General features: G+C 40.4%; 1 protein-coding gene and 1 pseudogene across 4 annotated transcripts in view; one reads left to right on the top strand and one right to left on the bottom strand.

Annotated features, from left to right (window-relative positions):
• gpc5a (glypican 5a) overlaps nucleotides 1-19,757 on the bottom strand; it is a 921,338-nt gene that overhangs the window by 362,219 nt on the left and 539,362 nt on the right. The window lies entirely within an intron of this gene.
• Nucleotides 7,137-7,913, top strand: LOC132209782 (acetyl-CoA acetyltransferase, mitochondrial-like; annotated as a pseudogene).

Below are 19,757 nucleotides of genomic sequence, written 5' to 3'. Positions count from 1 at the left end.
TCAGGGGTGTGTGGGTTATAGGGGGATGGGTCTGGATGGGACGCTCCAAGGGGCAGTGTGAACTTGTTGGAGCCAAAGGCCCTGTTTCCACACTGTAGGGAATCTAATGTGAAAAAAATGTTACATGTACAAATGAACTGAACATAACAGGAAAACAGTTACAAGTATATGCTCTGTTAGATAAATGGATGGCCACCACTGATCCAATTTATGATATGAGAGTTTTAAGATCATAGAATCCCTACAGCATGGAAACAAGCCCTTTGGCCCAACAAGTCCACACTAACCCTCAGAACCCCCATCTAGACCTATAACCCACCCAATCTACATGTCCCTGACCACTGCAGGCAATTTAGCAGGGCTAATCCACCTAGCATGCCCACCTTTGGACTGTGGGAGGAAACCCAAGCAGCCACAGGGAGAATGTGCAAACTCCACACAGTCACGCGAGGGTGGAAACAAACCCAGGTCCCTAGCGCTGTGAAGCAGCAGTGCTAACCGCTGTGCCACTATGCTGCCCATAAGGTACTGAAGCATAGCTCCAACAAAATAAAACACATGCAGAACAAACTAAAGAAAAACGTAGACTGAGCAAAATCATTTTCTATGTCAAAAATGCATTACCTGCATCCAGATATTGCTCAGTTCTCAAAAAAGGCGCAAAAACTAAATTAATCCATGCATGGTGTTAGCACAGTATTCTATTTTATTTGATACAGACACCACCTACTGGCACTGCTCAGCAATTTCATTGAAAAGAAGAAATCTTCAAAACAGCAATAGGAGTGAAGAGAAATAAAAATGAGATGCAGAGTCAACATAAGAAAAACATTTTCTTCAGGAAATGTCAAAGCACATAAAGGAGCATAGTAAGGATGGGAAGCAAACATTTAAACATGGATTGACACATCACTGATATTCTGTAAGAACTCCAATTATTCAAGAAAATAATTAATCTTCATTTTATAGACCAACAGATTATGGACTAAGTAAGACAGGGTGTTGAAAAAATGTGTGTCTTTGGAAAATTAATCATTATATATTGCTATATTTCAATCAATGAGTACATAGATCTTGAAAGAAATATTCTTAAGTTTTAGAAGGTGAGTTTAAAGTCTAATCTCCTTTCAGATTCACAGGTTTGAGTTCATGCCATATCATCAACAACATGGTTAAATTAATAACAAAAAAGTTGGCTGGAGTTGACAAAAAGATATGAAATGTGATTTAAAGCTAACTTAACTGAAAGTCTGATAGAAATGGCCATTGTCTCCATACACATCAAATATTTTAAAAAGACACTTCTGGACAAACCTAAGGGTTACACCATTAAAACACTGCTAGAAAGAGGATGCAAGTCAAAGGTAATCTAAGCAATATCTGTGGACATTTAGCTCTGCAGTAACTATTGCACCTATCAACAAAGCGAATTAAATAAGCAAATCTTCTATAAAATTGTCTATCCATGGCAAATTTATTCAGCATTTGTGACATTTGCAAATTATGTTCCACAAGAAAACATAGGGTTAAAATGTGTAAAAAGACTAAAAGCTCAGAGATACCCAAAGTACAACACAGCAACATGGTGGCTCAGTGGTTAGCACTGCTGCCTCACAGCGTCAGGGACGTGGGATCGATTCCATCCTCAGGCAACTGTCTGTGTGGAGTTTGTACATTCTCCCTGTGTCTGCTTGGGTTTTCCCCAGGTGCTCTGGTTTCCTCCCACAGTCCAAAGATGTGTAGGCTAGGTGAATTGGCCAATGTAAATTGCTGGCAGTGTTCAGGGATGTGTAGATTAGCTGGGTTATAGGGGATGGGTCTGGGTGGGATGCTCTGGAGTTCAGTCTGGACTTGTTGGGCCAAAAGGCTTGTTTCCATACATAGGGATTCTATGATCTATGAATACAATGTTCTACAGCAGCATGTGAAGAAGAACTAACTAAAGTGCATTGCCAAACTCCTTTCTATGGCATAGAAATATGACAATAAAGTCCATCACGTAATCATAATGTTATAATTTGCAGACCCTAGCCTTACCTCTGTGTTAATTTTCACATACTGTCATCAGAAACGGTGCAGGCTTTACTTCTAAGCAAGTGATATGCCCCCAAGGAAAGACAATGTGCACTTGCTGGCATGATTGACAATGTGTAAGAGCAAGTACATCCTTGAATGCATCTTACACATGATGGAAACTGGCTCAACATGGTACAGTCCATGTATGATAAGCAACAGTTTACAACAGGTCCTAGGACGGGCATTATCTGTCATAAAAGTTAATACAGCTCCTTGAAATGGGCCCCTGCTACATTGCGCATCATTCATACAATAGGACCTTCTATCATTGATTAACCAACATGCACAGGTGTATCTGTCATCAAGATCCAAGAGGTAGGAAAGATTTTAGATTGCAATACCAAATCTATCCACAATCTGATAAAACTCGATCAGACTAGTTTGATCCTCTTAGTAACCACAAAGCTGTTGCAGTATTATAACTGAAAGACCATGCCCAACCCAGCATCAATCCTCCCTATACATGCAAGTGCCGCATTCCACCTATTGCTAAAACACTGATCCTTGCTTTGTTATTTGTAAATTTGAATATTTTCATGCTTATCTAGCCAGGTTCCCATTCTCCATGCTCTATAAAACTGAGCCCAGCCAATACTTTGTTGTTCACATCCTGGCATCTAACAAGTCCCATTCACCACTCACCCACTGTGTAAGCTTGTCCACATAAAGACTTGGAATGGGAGTAGGCCAGTTAGTCTGTCCAGCCATTGTGGCTGCACAGACTCCACGTATATGTCTTTCCCCAGTAATCTCTCTGGAAATTAAAATAAAACCATTGGTCTTAGATTTTAACTTCACGATTGGTTGATCAGAAATGGGTCATTTATGCAATAATAAAGTAATCCAGAGGCTGAGATTAATGCTCGAGGGTATCAATTTCAATCCAACTGTGGCAGATGGCATATGATGAAACAAGGTAGAAATCAGCTGTGATTCTCACAGTGAAGACTCAAACACAAACGAATGCTGTAAGATTGCAAAGATACAGCAGGAAAATTTGTTTTGCCTCATGGTTAGAATCACTCCAACAAACTCTAAGCCACTTGCACATTGCAAAAAAACCCCCATAAGATTCAGCCTGTGGTTTATGTGGATCATAGACTAACTTAGTTGTTCGCATGACCTTATTAAACTTTACATTTCATTTATTTGGACTAATATGTTGTACTTTCTTCGTGCCTTTGGCTCTGCCTTGTCGGGAGCCTTGTTATAAGTCGTCCTGTATCTGTTTCTTTGTACTTGCAAGGGGTGTGCCGCTGCATTTGCAAGAACCAATCCCTTGATTAAATTTTACAAATCTGAAATCTACTCTCATTCAATTGCTATCAGAGATCTAAATTTTAGTCTTTCAGGAAACAAAAGGGTTGAAAGTCATTGCAATTAAATAGCAGTGCCAACAACTTTTCTATTGTCTCTTTAGAAATTCATTGCAAGGTTCTTTGTACAGGTTGGAAAAAAATGAATGCAAAATGGAAGAAAAAAAATCTTGGAGAAAACAGATGGACTTTAACTTGGGTCTTAAAGAAGATGAAGGTGTTAACAAAGCAGAGATGTTGATGCAAAGAATTCCAGTAGGGCGCTCGGACCAGTGAAAATACAAACTCAGCATCAACGATGAAGGCAGGGCGCTGGAGAAGAGATCAGTCTTGAAAAAATAAAGAGCTCTGGGATTGTAGGGCTGGAAAAGCTTCTTGAGCTAGGGAGTGATAAGAGTTAAACACAAGAACAAAAGGAAAATCAAACTGGAAATAATGGATTAGCAGGTCAACAAAGGCAGAAAAAAATGGATGAGTGGGGCAAGTAGGAATGTGTTGGAGGAGGTTTGCATAAAATGGAAAATTTGATCTAGTTAGGACAGCTGTATGGGAAAGTTGAGTGCCTTTCCAGCCCTGGGTGACAGTCAGTAGGAGCATAAGTGTCCACTGAGCTAAGCTGCTTCCATTCAAATGATTGGACTTCCCTCCACCCATCACCAAGAGCAGTATCTCTCAAACCCATAAGAAGAACCAACCTTCCTGAACCCCATTTCTAATCCCAAATCTGCCTTCAATATTCTGATTCTGAACTACTCATCACAAACCATCGCAATCACTACTCCAGCGGCTTGAATCTACCTGCTCCCAGGTTCCTTCTGCTTTTCACCCAACAGGGAGACAAGTCTATCAATCAGGTAGAGAGATTTTTAAATAAAACATGAATGGTGCAGAGACAAAATACCACTTGAAAACTAAGATCTCTCCCTCCATTTATAAATATTGCCCTGGTAAAGACCAGGCCATGATCTGCGATTTTTTCCATGGAATTATTGTTTCACTTGCCTATTGAATTGAACTCCCCTCTCCTATTAGGCTTGTCTGATGGTTTCTCTCATGTAAACATCAAGACTCAGTAGAAGATGATTTAAAAATTAATTAAAATGGTCAGGCTGAAATGTGAAATACTTGGTACAGTTTTTAGGGAATTGGTTGATGAGCAATTGATATAGAAACAAAGACTTTACTCTCTCGTCTGAAGAAAGATAATAGGGCTCAAATTCATCAGCCATTGAAACAGAGTGGGAGCATTCAGATTTCAATGAATGTGGCTTTTGTGAGTGGCTGCACACTTCGATAGAGGGTCCAAGTTTGTAACAGGCTAACATCACTTAAAGCTGTCTTCACTAGTTAAAGGGGAGTACATTTTAGCTGCAAAATGTGCTGAAAGTGACAAAGAAGAAGTTCCTACCTTTAAAAATGAAATTGATGGAAAAGGTCCTGAAGGGATTTTCCAAGGTTTTCTGGCACAGTACAGGAAGCCTTGGTGCTTGCAGAGGATAGGAAGAGAAAGATTCTCTATTCTCAAACAAACACTACAAAAGCAGTCAGATTGTTAGCCTTTATATGTGTTAATAACACATGCAGGATAGTGCCCAAGGTTCTAGGTGCAGTGGAGGGAGAAGCTTAATGATTTCACATAAATGCCCACGGTCAGTGAGTTCACTGTGCAACTGAACCAGATACCTTACACATTTCTGATAGCAGAATGAATTACATAAGCTCTGACAACTGTGATCCCTATCTATACCACTTCTTAAATTTACCTCTCACCTATCCAGACCCAAAATTCCTTTATGTAATGCTGCATGAACTCTCATTTGATCAAGCTCCAGTGAAGTATCCAGGAATGTTATCCCATATTTAAGAGGCTACATATGCAAGTTGTTGTTGATACTGACTTGTACAACAGAATGGAATAGGGGTGAATACATTTACCTTCCCAACTGCAAACATTTGCTTTAAATATTATACAAAGCAGAGCATACCACATATGCATTTCTCTTTAGTTTAACGGGAAATTATACAAATCAACGGTTTGATTTAATGCACAAATACATGCCTATGTTGGATCTTTGGTTTTAGTTTTTGATTGCACCTAGTTCTACTTTGAGGTTGCAAACAGTTCTAAAAAGGCAGCAGTGAGTAAATGGTAACCAACGAGACTGTCTGGCATTAAAGAGGGCAACTTGAGGTTGAATCTACCATTGATGGAACATGTCTAGTCTTGGTGTTAATGGTGAATCTGGCAGAGAAGGCGATAGCTCAGTGGTGCATGAGGTACTGTCAAAGGCTTTGGGGGCAACAAAGAAGATACTGATGAATAAAATTACTGTCCACTGTCATTTCAGAAAATAGAAGAAGACATGGAGTCAACAAGGTGTAGAGCTAGATGAACACAGCAGGCCAAGCAGCATCAGAGGAGCAGGAAGGCCAATGTTTCGGGCCTAGGCCCTTCTTCAGGATTGCCTTCCTGCTCCTCTGATGCTGCTTGGCCTTCTGTGTTCATCCAACTCTATACCTTGTTATCTCAGATTCTCCAGCATCTCCTACTATCTCTAAGACATGGAGTCATCTGTTTATGGCTGTGGATATGACAATCAATTGGTATCATATTGTAACTTATAAAAAAATTGTTCACGGGACGAGAGCTTCGCTGACTAAGCCAGGATTTATTGCCCATCCCTAACTGCCCAGATGGCAGTTGAGAGTCAACCACATTACTATGGGTCTAAAGTCATCTGTAAGCCAGACCACGTAAGGATGCCAGTTTCTTTCCCTAAAGGACATTAGTGAGCCAGATGGGTTTACATGATAATCAACAGTAGATTCATGGTGATCATTCCAGATTGTTTTTACTAAATTCAAATTCCACTGTTAGCTGTGGTGTGATTTGAACCTGAGTCCCCAAGAGCATTGCCTGGGCATCTGGATTAACAGCCCAGTGATAATGTCATTAGGTCCTCACCTTCCCTCAGAGCCATTTAAAGGAAGAGAACTCAATCTAAATTATTGCTGCAAATTTTCCAAGCTCTAGTTCTTCATAGTCCAGTCTTTCAACCCAAGATGGGCATCAGGCCACTGTGGACATGTAAAAGTGCCCTTGGTTAATGGGTTAATCATGAGAAGGCATAGTTTTAGATTAAGGGACAGGAGATTCAGAGGGGATTTAGAAAAAAGTTGTTTCACTCAACAGGTGATGGGAATCTAGAATGCGCAGCCTGGCAAGTTACTGAAGCTGGGAACTTTACAACCTTAAAAAAAATGGATGAGTACTTCAAATATCACAGCATTCAAGGATCTGGGACAAATGTAGGAAATTGGTATTAGTGCACTTTTTGTGGTACCTACGTCGCTGCAGACTCGGTGGACTGAAGAGCCTTTGCTCCACTGTGTGAATCTATGAATAAATTTGAACTTCTAATAGGCAATTAATTTCCTATCAGGGACCCTCTGAAAATATCTCCACCTCTGGGCTAGATTCAAAGATATTGCACAGTTACATGGGAACAAACCAATCCAATCACACCTCATGCGCACCCTCCCCTTCAATCACTCAACCACCATATTGACAAGATTCTAAAATATACCACTAGCCAATTACCTTCCCTTTGGCAACACAATGTGATCATGTCACTTTATGATTAAACATCATAAAGCACCACCCCACCCTGTCACCACCTCACCACCAGCCCCCCACTCCATTAGCCTACCTAGCTGCCACCTCAATTACTCTAGCCATCGGTAATGGTAACGGTGGTGGCTCACTTCCTACTGGTAACCTACTGGTGGCTTCTGCCAGGGGGCAGTGCGCCTTGGCTACTGTTTGCAAAATGTGAGCTTAGAGGATATTCATCTGGGCTCACATTAAATGAAGTTGTCATTGCAAATGCAGCCAGAAGCCCTGTTGATTCATTTAAAGGATGTCTTTCCTCATTAACAGCCATACACTTGGTCCAATTTTGATAGGAGCTGCCATTGAAGGAACAGGGATTCCTCCAGAGGAAGTGAAAGAAATGCACACAGGCAATGTTTTACAGGCTGGGAAGGGCAAGACCCTGCTAGACAATCTGCCCTTGGTTCATGCTTGGCAGTCTCCACAACTGCAACAACTGTCAACAAAGGTAATGCCTCTGGAATGAAATCAATCATGCTGACAGCACAAAATCTGATGTGTGGGCATCAGGAGGTAACAGTTGCTGGTGGAATGGAAATCAAGTCCAATGTACTGTATATGATGAGCAGGGAGGCACCAGCTTGTGGAGGTGTAAAGATGGAAGACCTGACTGCAAAGGATGGTTTAATGGATGTCTAAACAAAGTTCACATGGGCAATCTTGCTGAGAATGCTGCCAATAAGTTCAATATTTCAAGTGAAGAATAAGACTCTGATGCAGCTAGTTCCTGTACTGAAGGTAAAGCAGCTTGGGATTCCAAGCTAATGGCAAAAAAAGTGGTTTCTGTCAGCATTTCAGAAAGAGCAGGAAGGCCGGATCGGTTGTCAGCCGTGACTCTTGGCACATAGGCCAGATGTGCAGACTCCTGGGATGACAGTAAGTGGCCAGCTGTAGCAATGGTGGAGAGGGGACTCCTGGCTTTGTAGCCCTCATGCATACACTCTAGGAATGGCAGCGGGGTACTGGCTGCATTGCTGGCAGAGCAAGGACTCCTGGCCTCATAGGCTGAATGTGTGCTGGACTGGTGTTGGGCTGGCGGCTGCAGCAATCTCACTCTGGGGATGCTGGCTGCAGTAGGCCCGGAAAGTGGGCTCTTTTGGTGGCAGCAGATCATCAACTGCAGCAGCCTTGGTACCCAGAGTGGAGGTGCCTGGCTGCTGTAGGCCTGGACCAGGGGCCTTGCAGAAGACCTGGAGTTGTGTCTGGAATTCTGGCTGATGAAGATGAACCTTTTGAAGTACGTTGCTTTGATTATTTTATACCTTGAAATGGCACCAGATTGTGGCAACAGAACACATTTTATTGTATCTCCCTAGATATATGTGACAATAAATCATTCATTCATTCATTCATTAACTTCAAACAAGGCCTTGAATCTTACCACAACTTTGCCGGTGCTGTAAGAAAGGATTGTGGTGTATCCTTCTCTTGACTTTACACCACTGTGACAAAGCCTTTTGAGGGATATACACTCTGCAGTTATGATAAAAATGGAACGAGGCAATCCAGCTAAAAATGTGCAGCAGCACTGATACAGTTTAAAGTTTGAGAGGAATGGCAATATATTATATTTACCAAGATAATAGCAATATCTTGATAAATATTTCAAGTTGGTGTACTTGGACTCAGAGTTAAGATCAAAGCAGTTATGGTACTGCAATGTTGATGTAAACATCTGTCACCAATAACAAACGATAGGGTAAATACGAGTTGATATGCAGTGGTTTTGTATTTCATGATTTTATTTATGCCACATCAACTTGCATCATGTTAATTAGTCAAAGCTATTCTCCAACAAAAATTTCACCCAGTACTACACAGCATCTCTCATCGGGTCTAAATGTTCAAAATCACAATCGCACCCTTTACAGTTGATTGCAAAGTTGATATTTTGATTAAATTTAATGTACAGGAGCATAAATTATTTTTATACAGAATATGAAAACCTATGCTGTCACAAGTTTTTAGACTTTCATACACCAAGACTAAGATTCTAACTGAGGAACAATTATTTTGACAAGTTCAGCAGTTTAATATAACGCTTGGCTGGCTGTTTAAGCTTGATGCTTTTCCTTTTGTGTGAACTGACAGATTTAAATGAATTTAAGACTACAAATCGATAAATTTTCTCATTTCACAAAACCAAATGAAAACCTCACATCTGTTAACAGTTTTTTTTATTATTGGATTTGTGTGTATACTGAATTGTGCAGTCATTGTTCAGATGTCATTCATGTCTGAGAATTCAAGATATTTGTGTGGATTTATGCTGGCAAGCTTTTTCAATCTTTACATCTGGGTTTCATAGAATCACAGAATAGTTACAAACAGGAGGTAGCGTCTTGGCCTGTCATAACTGTTCTGGCCCCTTGCAAGAATTGGTCATCAAATCCCATTCACCCGCCTTTCCCCATTTCACTATTGATACATATATGTTTCCTTCTGCAGAACATACAAATCTACATATTGCTCACTTCTTTAGCACTTGTTAGAAAATCAACAACATGTTGAGGGAGGGGGGACACATTCAGCAAATTTTCTTCCTAGTTCTTCAAAATTACAGATGGTGTATAACATGTACAGAAAAAGTAGTTCAACTATATTGTGCCAGCATCTCGATAATTTTGCTGAAAGTATTTTGTACATTTTAAAAGATTTTATCTCGAACAATATATCTTTCAAAAATGTCTTGAATATTTGGAGTCACCTAATGCTTGTTACACTGCTGTATTGGAAGTGACATAGAGCTTATTATGCTGTTTTTGGTGAGCTATAGAATACCCTATTTCATAACAACCAATATTTATGGTGTGAATAGCATAACATTAAGGCCACAGATTTACAGTGACTGTGTTTGTCATACTCTATTTTAAACAAAAGATGTTCCAAAACTTTAACTATTGCTTCAAGATTCAAGTCCTCAGATTGACTAATCTTCTAAGAAAAATAACGCCTAAGACCATGGTAGCACACAAGCCCAAAGCCAGTCAACCACAAACACTCACAAGGATTAAAGACACCATTTCCACAACATGCAGAGCCAACTTGGTTTACAACATACCACGCAACAACTGCTACAAATATTACATCAGACAGACAGGAAGGAAATTAACCATTAGAATACATGAACATGAGCTAGCAGCAAAACAACATGACAAACTTTCCTTAATACCGTGCACTTAGACAATGAAGGCCATCAGTTTAACTGGGACAGCGTAACTGTGGTAGCCCAAGCCCAACATAGATATGTGTGGTAATTCCTAGAGGCATGGTTCTCAATCCATCATACAATCAACAAACTTTTAAATTGGACCCCAAGTACAAACCCATACAAAATAGGAAACGGCACAACTCACCATAATGGACCAGACAGCATAAATTTCAAGCAGAGTAAAACAACATCGCGTCATCGGAGGCCTCACTGATGATATTACCCATCATGGTGACGAAATGTTTAACAGAAAACAAGCCAGCTCGGCGAGCAGGTTAACAACCTCATCCACAACCCAAGCTACTAATCTTTGCTAAAACATTTTTCATCCAAATGATTTACATAAATGACAAACAAAAGTCTACTCAGTACTGATCCCTGTGGAACACCGGTGATAACAGCTCTCCAGTCCAAAAATCAACCCACAAACACTACCCTCTGTTTCCTACTGTCAATCCAATTTTGTATCCAATTGGCAAATTCTCACGAAATCCTACGCGATCTAACTTTACTAATGAATTTATCATGTAGAACCTCACCAAAGGCTTTACCAAAGCCCATGTAGAATAAGTCTACTGCTCTGCCCTCATCAATCGTTTTGCTTATGTCCTCAAAAGACTCAATCAAGTTTGTGAGACACAATTTCCCGTGCATAAAGCCATGTTGACTATCCCTAATCAGTCCTTTCCTCTCCAAATGCATGTAATTCCGGTTTCTCACAATCATTTCCAACAACTTATCCATCACAGATGTCCAATTTCACCAATCCCTAGTTCCCAGGCTTCTCCTCATAGCCATTCTTAAATAAAGGCTCACCATTTGCTACCCTTCACACTTCTGGTACCTCACTTATGGCTGTAGATGATACAAATATCTTTTTTGGGGGCCCCATAATTTTTCCCTAACTTCCCACAACGTATTAGGATACACTTGATCAGGTCACAGAGATTTATCCACCTTAATGTATTGTAAGATCTCCAGCACTTCCTCCTCTATAATGTGGACTGTTTTCGAAACATCAGTATTTATTTCCCCCAGTTCTTCCTCCACAGTAAAAATTGGTGCAAAATATTAATTTAGTGTCTCACCCATCCCCTTTGGCTTCACTTATAGATGCCCTCGTTGATCTGTAAGGTGCCCTATTCTCTCTCTGGTTGCTCTTTTGCTCTTAATGTACTTGCAGAAACTCTTTGGGTTATCCTTCACCTTATCTGCCAAGACTATCTCATATTCCTTGTGATCTCTTGATTTCCCTCTTAAAAAATGCCCTATATCCCTTATATTCTTCAAGAGATTCACTTGATTCCAGTTGGCTATACCAAATATATTACTCCATCTTATTCTTGAACATAGCCTAAATATCTTTATTCATCCATTGTTCCCTACTCTTACCTGCCTTATCCTTCGCTCTAACAGGAACATGCTGACGCTGAACTCTGGTTATCTCGCTTTTGAAAGCCTCCCACTTGTCAGTTATCTCATTACCTGCAAATAGTCTACTCCAATCAAATTTTGCAAGTTCCTGTCTCATATTGTCAATATTTGCATTACTCCTATTAAGAACTTTAACTTTAATCGAGGGCCTATGCTTTTGCATAGCTTTTTTTTTAAACTAATAGAATAATGTTCACTGGTCCCAAAGTGTTCCCCTACTAACATTTCAATCACCTCCCTGTGTTATTTTCCAAGAGAAGGTCAAGTTTTGCTCTTTCTTGGGTAGGTCCACCTATATATTGATAAAGTAAATTTTTGATTTTTAAAAATTTGTTCATGGGATGAGGGCATCGCTGGCCAGGCAGCATTCATTTTCCATCCCTAATTGCCCAGAAGACAGTTAAGAGTCAACCACATCCTGTGGATTTGGAGTCAGATGTCGGCCAGAACAGGTAAGGATGGCAGCTTCCTTCTCTAAAGGACATTAGTGCACCAGAGGGGATTTTCCTCACTATCGACAATGGATTCATGATCATCATCAGACTCTTAATTCCAGAAATTTTAAAACTGAATTCAAATTCCACCATCTGCCATGGCAGGTTTCCAGAACCTTATCTGAGTCTCTGGAGTAATAGTCCAGCGATAATACCACTAGGCCATCATGTCCCCAGTACATTTAACAAATTCCTCACCGCTCAAGCCCTTAACACAATGGCAGTCCCAGTCTATGTTTGGAAAGTTATAGGAATGTGGACTTTAAGATACCAGCAAATCAGCCATGATGTTATTGAAAGGCACAACAGATACAAGAGACTGAATGGCATTCTTGTGATTCTAATTTGCATGTTCCTGTGTTGGAAGCCTTGGTTCAATCCTATCTGGGAGGTCCAACAGAATTTAAATACAATCAGGCACACAACTGGCTAACATTGGGCCTCTCAGCCTTGCTGACCTTGTTAATCTGAACGTTGTACATGTATTTACCTGGCCACATAATGCTATTGCAGATGTACTCGGAACAAGACGGCAAAACAACAAATCGGATTTGAAAATTAAACCGCTGAAAAGTGCTTAATTTTGAGTTCTAGGTAATTAAATAACTAACAGCTACACCAATAATCATATACTAATCAATGTAGAGGACGTAATAACCTAGTAGTATTATTGCTAGACTGTAAATCCAGAGACCCGAATAATGTTCTGGGGACTTGGGTTCAAATTCCATCCTTGTAGATGATGGAATTTGAATTCATTTTTAAAAAAAACTGGAAATAAAAGACTGATGAGGACCATGAATCCATTGTCAATTGCCAGAAAAACACAACTTGTTCACTCATAGATAGTGGGAACTAGTAGGAACTGCCGATGCTGGAGAAACTGAGATAACAAGGTGTAGAACTGGGTGAACACAGTAGGTCAGGCAGCATCAGAGGAGCAGGAAAGCTGACGTTTTGGGTCTGGGCCCTTCTTCAGAAATGGGGGAGCAGAAGCCGACTCTGAAATAAATAGTAGGGGGATGTAAGGTGGAAAAAGGAGCAGATGTGTGGAGAGGAGACAGACAGGTCAAGGACGCGGGGATCGAGAGAGTAAAGGTGAGAATTGCTTTGAAGGCCACTTTGTGGAACATCTATGCTTGGTCCGTGACAAACGACTGCACCTCCCAGTCGCGAACCAGTTCAACTCCCCCTCCCACTCCTTGGACGACTTGTCCATCCTGGGCCTCCTCCAGTGCCACAATGATGCCACTCAAAGGTTGCAAGAACAGCACCTCATATTTCGCTTGGAAATCAGGCAGCCCAATGGTCTCAATGCGGGCTTCACAAACTTTAAAATCTTCCCTCCCCCCAACCTCATCCCAAAGCCAGCCCAACTCGTTCCCACCTCCTTGACCTGTCCATCTTCCCTTGACTGGCCAACCCCCCCCAAACTCCCCACCTACACTCACGTTTACTGTCTCCATCTCCACCTCCTTGACCTGTCCGTCTCCTCTCCACCTATATGCTCCTTTACCCACCGTCCAACCGCCTCCCCGCCTCTCTCTATTTATTTCAGAGTCCCCTTTCCCTCCCCCATTTCTGAAGAATTGTTCAGACCTGAAATGGCGGCTTTCTTGCTCCTCTGATGCTGCCTGACCTGCTGTGTTCATCCAGTTCTACACCATGTATTATCACATCTTGTTCACTAATGTCATTTACCTAATCGCATCCTTACCTGGTCTGGCTAACATGTGACTCCAGATCCACAGCAATGTGTTTGACTCTTAACTGTCCTGTGGGTAATTTGGGATAAGCAATAAATACTGGCCTAGCCAATGACGCCCTCATCCCATGAATGAATAAAAAATGCTCCATGGATTTTGCTTCATTAAATTACAATTAGACAAGTTCATTTAGTCATTGTACATGATTACTGAATACTTATTTGATGCTACTGGCTTCTAAATGATGTAAATGCCATTGCAGACTTATTTTCCCAAATTGAATGCAGTAACATTGATGTCATATGATTTGTTTGTAAATAATATTACATGTCAATTCATAACAAAGGAAAGGTAAAACTAATATACTTATAACCTGAGGGAATATAAATCTTTTGACACGTAAATCATTTGCTTTGCTATGTTTTTACCATAATATGAAAACCATTTCAAGTAATATTAAAATGGAAAATATATGAATACAGAAGATCACTCAATACCAATGTGGCACTTATATCAACTCTCACTCCAGAACTCATCATCCCAGAAAATACTTAGGTACACATTTGTAGCAATTTAATAATATTTTTTAAAAATCTATAATTGTGTAAGAGTCACTCCAGTTAGATTCCACTCTCATTTCATAGAGTCAAAAATTTTAAAAAATCGATCAGAAAAAGGCCCACTTAGTTCTTCAAATTTGAACCAGCCCTTCTGAACAGCAATCCAGTAGCTCCATTGTGCTTTCCCCATATCCTGACAATTTTTTTTGCCTTCAAGCGCTATTGGGGACTCCATTTGAAATTGTTTCAATCAATTTATTAGGCAATGTGTCCCAAATCATGAACAGTCTCAAGGAAGTTTTTACTCATGTTGCCTTTGGTTCTTTTGCTCATCATCTTTAGTCTGTGGCCTTCAGATATTGAATCTTCTGTTACTGGAATCAATTTAACTTTATTTAACCTATCAAAACAATTCTTAATTTGAAAAATCCTCTATCAAATCTTCTTATAGACTTCTCAAGTCTAAGGAGGGCAAGCCCAGCTTGTCTAGACAATCCCAGTTAATCATAACCCTTCATCCTTGAAACTGTTTGAGTAAATTAGTACTGTAAAAAGTTTTAAACTCTTCATTTCCTTCCTAAGGCGTGAATTAGATTCTATTTACTCCAGTTAACAGTTTGTGCATTTTTTTCAGTTTAGCAAACACTTATTGTTATTTATTCTTTGATGGATGTGGGTGACAGAGGCAAAACGCAACTGGCACAACCATTTTATAGATGGAAAGTGAGCAGCTTGCCTTCAATTTAGCCGTTGCCTCAGGGTCATCACTGAAGAAAATAACAGAAAGACCTTAGATGCTTGCAGCAATGTTAATGTATGATAAATGATTTTTATCTCAATAAAGGCAATGACATCACATAAATTCCTCATTCTTTTGGGCTCTACTTCATTGCATTTTTTAAAATCTCATTTCCCTGGGCTTCCAGTAGTTTGTTTGCATCAGCCTTAAAAAAAGGGAGTGAGGGAGATGGTTAGATGGTTTTCTGTTTGAGTGAGGCATGTTTGGCAGGGTGTATGAGCTCAAAAGGATGCAGACTCATGTTATAAGTAGAATGTATACAAACAAATCTTCTCTGACAGTCCTGCATCCAGCTGTCTTCTCCTTGTTTCCCTCCTTCTCTTCTACCTTCCATTTGATGTGGCCCATTCGTCTCTGCAGTGCATATTGCGCAATGGCACCCAGCCATTCACAACAATCATAAGAATCTTTCTGCAGCATAGATACAGCAGATTAATTAAGTGGACAAATATGTGGCAAATAGAGTGCAACGTGAGAAAATGTAAAATTGTCGATTTTGGCAGGAAGAATAAAAAACAAGCATTTTTCTGAAATGGTGAAAGATTGCAGAGCTTTGAAATGCAAATAATTCTAGTTATCCTGGTGCAGGAATCACAAAAATTTAGTCTGCAGGCACAGTAAGTATTTACAAAAACTAACAGAACATTATTGTTTATTATAAAGGGAACTGAATATAAAAGCAAGGATTTTATGTTTCAATTATGCAGGATAACGGTGTGAATATTTCTGGAGTATTGTGCACAGCATTGCACTCTTTATTTAAGGAAGGATGAACGTGCATTGAAAACAGTTGTGAAGATTTACTAGAATAATACTTGGATAGGCAGGTTATTACAGAAAGATTAATTGAACAGGCTAAGCTCATATCCATTGGAGTTTAGAAGATTAAGAGGCAAGTGGATTGAGACATAAATGAGCCTACAGGTCTTGACAGGGTAAATGTGGAAACAATGTTTCCTCTTATGGGAGAATTTAGAACCAAAATTTACTGTTTAAAAATAAGGATTTGCCCATTTAAGACATAGATAAGGAGATTTTTTTCCCCCACAGAGGAATGTGAGTCATGAAATTTTTTCTCATAAGGCAGTGAAAGCAGCACCTTTGAACATTTTTATGACATAAGTATTTATATTTTTGATGCTAAGCAGGGGTTATTGGGTATTGCAGGACTGTGGAGTGAGCAGAACTATCTTGACCTTCTTGAGTGATAAAACAGGCTCATCAGACTGTGTGGCATATTTCTATTCATAATTTTTCTATTTGTATACTTAAGGCATTTCTTAATCTATCTGCACATCTGAAACTCACTGTGAGCAACATTACCACTGGCTATATTATTTTTCTCAAGATGATACAGTTTTAGTTGTATCTCCCACCTGACTCAGTGATGAGATTCCTCAGAGGAGCAACAATTCTTCACTTAGTAACCCTTATATACAACTGCAGGAGAAGACCCCTGTGACAGATACATTTGGCAAAGAATGAACTGGCCATAGCACTTCTTTGGGACACCTAATGAAGCTACATTTGATGGTTGTTACAAACTACGCAACAAACCAGTAGAAGCCTGCCTGAATAATGAAGAGAAATGGATGTTCTGAGGTCGCTATGATTCCACATACATCCAACCAATCACGTCCTGGGCCTGTGAAAATTCAACTAATGCTGTGAAGCTGTTAGACCGCCGGGGTCTCAGTGATCTCACCCATACTGAAAGTGATATAATTGTCAGACTTAGCAAACTTGGTGGTATACTATGTGCAGCCGAGGGTAATATCTGAAGACATCACTAAGAGGTAGATCAAGATTAACTGGAGGTGAAGAAATTCAAAGTTGCTGTGGCCATGATGACTGTTGGCAATATGTGGTCCTCTTAGGTGGAGGTCTGCATGTCTGATGTGACCTGGCACAAGAACCAGTGCTTTTTGAAGCACTGATGACTACCATGATGGGAAACCTGATTATACATATATTCATACTATGTACTAGGGTCACCGCCTCCTTTAAGTTAAAGAGCTCCATCCAACATCTCTGCCATGATGCAACATTGGCTGAAAAGATGTAATTTTTGCTAGTGCTGTTGTGAAATCACTTTAATTAGATTTCCAAATAACCAAAGTGCCAAGCTGTACACGAGCATGTGATCAGCACTCACTCGAGCGGTGTGTGCAAGAGTGGTTGAGCTGTTGCTGAGCGTGATTTTGGTTGCTAAATCCTGACAGTATTCTGTAATGTGGATACCAGCCTTCACATAAATTAAATGCATTTATTGTTTACTAGCCCTTTGCGTGAGAATAGTGAGTTTGTATAAAGGAGACAAAAACACAATTCTCTTCATGCTCTCACTGCTTTAATGTGTTGCTGCTACTACTCTGACTGCAGTGCTGATCATATGCGATTGCAATGCTTCTGCTATCCTTGCACCATTGTTGCTGCTACTGCTTCTCACAGGTCCAAGCCATTGCAAAGGTTTTTCCCATACTGTTGTGAAGATTAGTGGCAAGAACTTTGCAGTATCCACAAAGGAACTTCACAAAGATAGCCTTTTGAGATTGACAAAATCAATTCTGTAGGCACATGTTATCCACTGTGGCTGTTCACAAGGTTGTGTGTCAGTCTATAAAGTCATCCCATCAAGTCAAACTCAGTGGCCTATCAGTCCTCTCTATAGTGGTGCTTCCTGCACCCTGGAAAGATGCAGAGAGATTGTGGAACACACACACTGGTTGGCCTTTGAATATGGTAATTTATTTATTTCCTGACAGCTGGATGGGAGCCTTCTGCTCTTCTGTGAATTTGTCTGTGTGAAACACAAAACAGCTGTGATGCCAGAAGTACCTAATACCAGTACTGGGGACTTCACCCAGACTTGTATCTGCATCCCCTGACCTGTTAAAAATCTCCTTAAAATTCAATTTTCATAGCCCAGAATCTGATACATTTTCTGAACTCTTAAGCTTCAAGGCTTGTGCGTATATAATGCCAGAGGCTACATTTTCACGTCCTGCTTAAAACTTAGAACCCAATGCAGCCACATAAAAATAATGACAATGCAATTGTATAGCCAGATGTTTTCCTCTCTGTTTCCGGTAACTTTCAATTGTCATAAGGGGAGGTGGTGCTAACACAGACCCCTGAATTCTCCATATGCAGCAATCACCCTTTTGCGGTCGCATGGGCATCTGAGCAGATGGCAATGCTGTTTGAATTCGACACGCGCACCAGGAAGGGCACAGATAGACATTTGTGTTACAACTTCTTCAATCAAGATTGTGCTGATTGATTCTATAGGCAGATAGCCACAGATACCTCTACGCTCAACTGTGCACTTCTACGGCCTCTCACAGTTGTCTTCACAGTGGTGCATTATTTAGATGGCAGAGACCTTCCACTAAGACTGAAAAAATCATCAAATTCATGGAGGATTCTTGCTCGGTGATTGGTCTGGTTAGGTGTCTCTCTGCAATACATTTCATCAAGTTCTCAGTCATTGTGTCGATCTGTTGTGCTCTTCAAAACTAGATCCTCCAAAGAGGTAAGAACTGAAGGGCCTAAGAAGGGAATGGTTTACTGGGGCCAGGAGGCTGAAGGGGAGAAATAATTAGAGTCAGAGCGAGACGTTCCTGCTGAATACTAAAGTGACCTCCTGTCATTCTCTGGGAATGACCTCCCTCCTCTCCCTTGTAGCTTGCCTGGCCATCATGGGTCCCTTTGTTGCAGTGGAAGGCATTGGCATAAACTCGTTCCCTCAAGCAGTAACCTGATAGCTGTTTGGGTTGCTGAAACTGGCCTCCATTCCGACAACGCTAGCTATAATCGGGCAAGAAACTGATCAGTTAAAGGGATCACCTCAGGCAAGATCTAAAACCTGAGCGCTTTGTCACCAGCTGTGGGCTTCTGACAAGAGAAATAGACCTAGCACCTGTTCTTTGCCTCCATGGTGAAAATATGATCCCAGATATCTCTGTTCTTGCAGCTCCCCATCCAAACACTTTATGTGGAGGAGGTGACGTAGGGTTAATGTCAGAGGACTAGCAATCCTAAATACCAGGCAAGGGGATATGGGATCAAATCTTATCATGTAGAACGGTTACATTTTAATTTAACAATTACCTGAAATTAAAATTTATCCTAAAGTGATTAACTGTGTGACTAGTGTAGGTTATTTTAAGAGCCAATCTGGTTCACTAATGCCCTTTAAAGGAGAGAATCTGTCATTCTTACCTGGTCTGATCTACACATAGCTCTCAAACCATAAAAATGTGGCTTACACTTTGCTGCCTTCTAAAATAGCTTAGCATGCTGCTCTGTTTAATGGAAGTTAGGGATGGCAATAAATATAAACACCTGCCTCCCATGGACAAAATTTTAAAAACCTACATGGCAATATATAAAAGAAACTGTCAAGATCCATGTGGTGCAGTGCGAATGTTCCTGCCTTGAAGCCAGGAGGTGTTTGTTCAAGCCCTATCTACTCCAGTGGTATAA

The sequence above is a fragment of the Stegostoma tigrinum genome, chromosome 6, assembly GCF_030684315.1.
Source record: "Stegostoma tigrinum isolate sSteTig4 chromosome 6, sSteTig4.hap1, whole genome shotgun sequence".
Lineage (NCBI taxonomy): Eukaryota > Metazoa > Chordata > Chondrichthyes > Orectolobiformes > Stegostomatidae > Stegostoma > Stegostoma tigrinum.
The sequence above is the reverse complement of the archived record's forward strand: the minus strand, read 5'-3'. Positions and strand labels throughout refer to the sequence as shown.